The sequence below is a fragment of the Otolemur garnettii genome, unplaced genomic scaffold (assembly GCF_000181295.1).
Source record: "Otolemur garnettii isolate 467f Iridium unplaced genomic scaffold, OtoGar3 scaffold00024, whole genome shotgun sequence".
NCBI classification, from domain to species: Eukaryota; Metazoa; Chordata; class Mammalia; order Primates; family Galagidae; genus Otolemur; species Otolemur garnettii.
This window is the reverse complement of record NW_003852419.1, coordinates 14,665-19,003: the sequence shown is the minus strand read 5'-3', so window position 1 is coordinate 19,003 and position 4,339 is coordinate 14,665. Positions and strand designations below refer to the sequence as shown.

Genomic DNA, 4,339 nt, shown 5'->3' with positions numbered 1-4,339 from the left:
CACCTTGTTTCTCAGCAAATTTCAGTTGATCACTAATGAATACATAGGTTAATTTTTCATGACTCATGCTTATGTTTTGTTGTTGGCTACTCATGTCACATGGTGAATAGTTTATATGAAATAAAAATTAGGAAAAATACTAGTTGGTAGTAGAAAGATGCCCTACATCTTTAAGATTATTTTATGAATCTTTATTTGCTGGCATGAGTAAGGCAATAAGAAATTTAAATTTCTGAGAAACTACTTTTAATTGAAAATCAGTGAGCATAAAATAGTGTTAATAGCACTTGGTAATGGTCTAGATAGTTTCCCTCTAATTTTTGAATTGGAATACTCTGGGAATTATGGAGAGCAAATGAATTCAATCCTTATTAACAGATTTAAAAAGGCAGGCCCAGGTAGGTTGTACTTTACCAGAGTCACACAAAAAAATGAGGAGGAAGAAGCAGGATTCAGTTTCATGTTTATGGATTTCCAGTTCAGTGTCTCTTATACTACATCCCATTGCTTCTCAGCTTTGAAAAGTAAAAATGTACTTAATGAGAATTTATGGGATTTTTTTTTTACTGTATCACTACAAATTTTATTCAAAAATATGGAACGCTTCACGAATTTGTGTGTCATCCTTGCTCAGGGTCCAGGCTAATCTACTCTGTGTCATTCCAATTTTAGTATATGTGCTGCCGACGCAAGCACAGGGATTTTTTTTTTTTTTTCATTTTTAAAATACACTATTCTCCTTTCTGTCGTGAGGCCTTTACATATGATATTCTTCTCCTTGGACAGTTCTCTGCTTCCCCCCAGCCTCATTTGTCTTTGGTTAATAAACTGTTCTTTGTTTTTAGGTCCCTGCTACAGCATTTAGTCTTCGGGAAGTCTTTCATTTACATCCCATTTTAACTCAGACTCTTGTTACAGAAATTTGTATTTTTTTTTCCAAAAACATAGTATTGCTTTTTAATTTGTGTTTTTATGATTATTTGTTTGTGGGCTTTGTTTTCTCCTTAGAATATAAATGCTATAAGAGGGCTTGAAATGATTTTGTTTTCTACTATATCTGCAAAGAAGAGAATACGTAATAAAAAAAAATTGAATTCATAAAGGAATATGATAATTGCATAAAGAGGATAATCTAAAGAAAATTCTAAATAGAAGAGAAAAAATAAGTGAAAGACAAAAGCAAACAGTATTTTTTATAGGCTAACATTACCTCTTAAAAGTTCTGAGACTTAAGAGGAATTTCATGAACCATCTCCACTGAAGTTGTACTAAACCTACAGATAATTCAAACACTACTTTTTGTCATTTACTTACATTATTCAGTAACAGTAAATATTAGAGCGAGCTTACTGTAAGTTTTATGATTGTGTACTTGCCTGGAGATTGTGACCACTAATTACTAAATAATGGGTGCCTCTAGGGTACAGGGCACTAAATGAGGCATTTTATGAAAACTAGACACTGTCATTATTAAATTACTCTTTGTGAATTCACTTTATGGTTGAAATATTTTATTAAACATCTGCTTCTTTGGAAATAGATGCCATCTGCTAGAAGAAAGGGGAGTAGAAAGGGTCAAGAAGAAATTTCCAAAAAATGTTAATGAGTTAATTATTTTGATTAACTTAATCTGTCATGACCATACAGCTTCCATGTTTAAGTTTTGATTTCTACAGGTCTGAATTAGGGCAGGCTGTCAAAACAAATAATCATGAACTGGGTGGATCAAACAAGAATAAATTTTTTCTTATAGTTCTGGAGGCTAAGAAGTCTGAGATCAGAATGTCAGCATTGTCATCTTCTGGTCATGTTCATGGTCACCCTCTTGGCTAACAGATAGCTGTTTTCTTGCTTTGTCTTCATGTTATGGAGAGCAGAAAGAGAGGAAGTAAGTTTTCTTTTGTCTCTTTTTATAAGGGTTCCACTCTTGTGATCTCACTAACTCCCAAAGATCCTATCTCTGAATGAAATCACTTTGGGGGTTTAGACTTTAACATATGAATTTGGAGGGAACACAGATATTCAGTCCATAGCACCATCAATACGATTTTCTTTTTCTTTTATTTATTTATTTTTTTTGAGACAGTCTCATTATGTCACCCTTGGTAGAGTGCTGTAGTGTCACAGCTCACAGCAACCTCACACTATTGGGCTTAAGCTATTCTCTTACCTCAGCCTCCCAAGTATCTGGGACTACAGGCATCCACCACAATGCTTGGCTAATTTTTTGTTGGAGTTGTCATTGTTATTTAGCTGACTCAGCAGGTTTTGAACCCATCAGCTTCCATATATGTGGCTGGCACCACAACCACTTTGCTACGGGTGCCAAGCCAACCAATACAATTTTCTTGGAAAAAAAAAAGTTATTTATTTTCCAAGTTGACCTGAGTTGAGGAATTTTTCCATAAGTGTTATATTATGTACCAAGTATTCTCCTAGGTTTTGTGATAAAAAGGCAAAAGACACATTTCTCATCTTCAGAAAGCTCACAGACTATGAGAGACAGAAGGTAAGGAGATGATCACAGTGTTATGGGTTTTGCAGTGTGCACAGGTGTTATGAGGACACAGGAAAAGAGCATAGGACTCAAAAGGAGGAGGTTAGTTAGGCTTTCAGAAAGTGAAGCTTGAGACTATTCCTGCATAACCTGCCAGAATTGCCTACCTTCATTTCCTTTCAGTTTTCTAATCCTAGTTTCTGATTCTGGACTCACCAGGGTAATTATTTGATTAATATTTGTATGTACCACTAGATACTAAGTTCTATAACATCAGGAACACTGTTTTTGCTTACTACCTATTTCCAGCATTTAGGAGGGTGTTTGATACACAGCAGAGCTTCAATTCGTGTTTTATGTAGATTGCAATTATATGTTTAAAACATAAATAAAGGGAAGGAGCCTGTAAAGATGATTGAGAAGGAATAAAATGAGAGGTAGTCTTAAAATAGTGATAAAATGTAATTGTGAAATTTTTAAGGAGAGAGTTTAAAGGAGGGCTTAGTCAACAATGTCAAATGCTACAGCAAGTGAATAAAGTTTCTTACCTTCTTGGCAGAATTCCTGTTTGGAAACTGGAGGGATAGGATTGGCTTGAGTAGCTTTGTTGAAGTAAGGGGAGGGCAAATACAGAAATTAGATTACTATTGAAGAGAAGAAGATGGGGAATGTAGACAAGTATTTCATGAAGTTTATTGTTAAGGGAAGGAGTAGATCCTGTAGTTGGGGTGATGATAGGAAGCTATTTAAAATAATGAAGTTTCTAGTTTAAAATATTTTCTTGATCTCATAGTCTATTAAAAATGTCTGTATTAGTCAGCTTGATTGCCATAGCAAAATGCCATAGGTTGAGCAGCTTTAACAACAGAGACTTATTTCTCACAGTTCCATGGTTTGGAAGTCAGAGATCAGGGTGCCAGCATGGTCAGGATCTGTGAGGGCTTCGTCTTGGCTGCCAGAGGGCTGCCTTCTCACCGCGTCCTTGTGTGACCTTTCCTCAGGGCATGCATGTGACAAGAGGGAGAGAAAGAAAGAAAGGGATTATTTTTTCGTACAAGGTACCATACCTATCATATTAGGATACCACCCTCATGACCTCATTTAACCTCAGTTACTTCCTAAAAACTCCATTTCAAAGCACAATCAAATTGTGGGTCAGGGCTTTAACATAATGAATTTTGAGGGGAGACATAATTCAATTCCTAGCAATGTCTGAAGTAGAATAAAAAAGCACTAATTATGAAGGAAAAATATCATGAACTGTATTCCATTAAAATGAAGCACTTCTATTTTTCAAAGGTCAAAGGCAAGCTATAATGTGAAAGCTCCACACACACATATTCTTTCTCTATAAGTATGTCTGTATGTATCTCTCTCTCTCTTTGTGATTGTGTGTATATATAAGATATATATATATATATATTATACTGGGAGATATATATATTATACTGGAATATATATATATCTATAGCTCACACATACATACCTATACCCTATCTCTATTATATATATTTTATGTATACATATATTTTTATAAATTCTTTATTACTGTATGTATATATATAACCCTATACATATTTATTTATCCCGATTTTATGTAGATATATTTTCATATATGTGGAAATAGAGAGACTAAGTAATGTATCCAAAGAACCTAGGGAGAAACAGATACACCAATAAAAACATGGAAAAATACTTGGATAAAGCCTTCACACTAAGTGGCCTGTAAACATGGGAAAAAAAGGTCTGTGCCATTAGTTACCAGGTAAATGCAAACTAAAAACAGAATTAGACAAATCTATCCCTGTGTTAGAACCACCACCACCACCACCACCACCACCA

At 34.6% G+C, this 4,339-nt stretch overlaps 1 non-coding gene across 1 annotated transcript; it reads right to left on the bottom strand.

The window, feature by feature from the left end:
• Positions 1-589: 589 nt before the first annotated feature.
• Positions 590-696, bottom strand: LOC111724602. Its single transcript, XR_002772872.1, has one exon. It is a non-coding gene; the product is annotated as a U6 spliceosomal RNA (small nuclear RNA).
• Between the last annotated feature and the right edge of the window lie 3,643 nt (positions 697-4,339).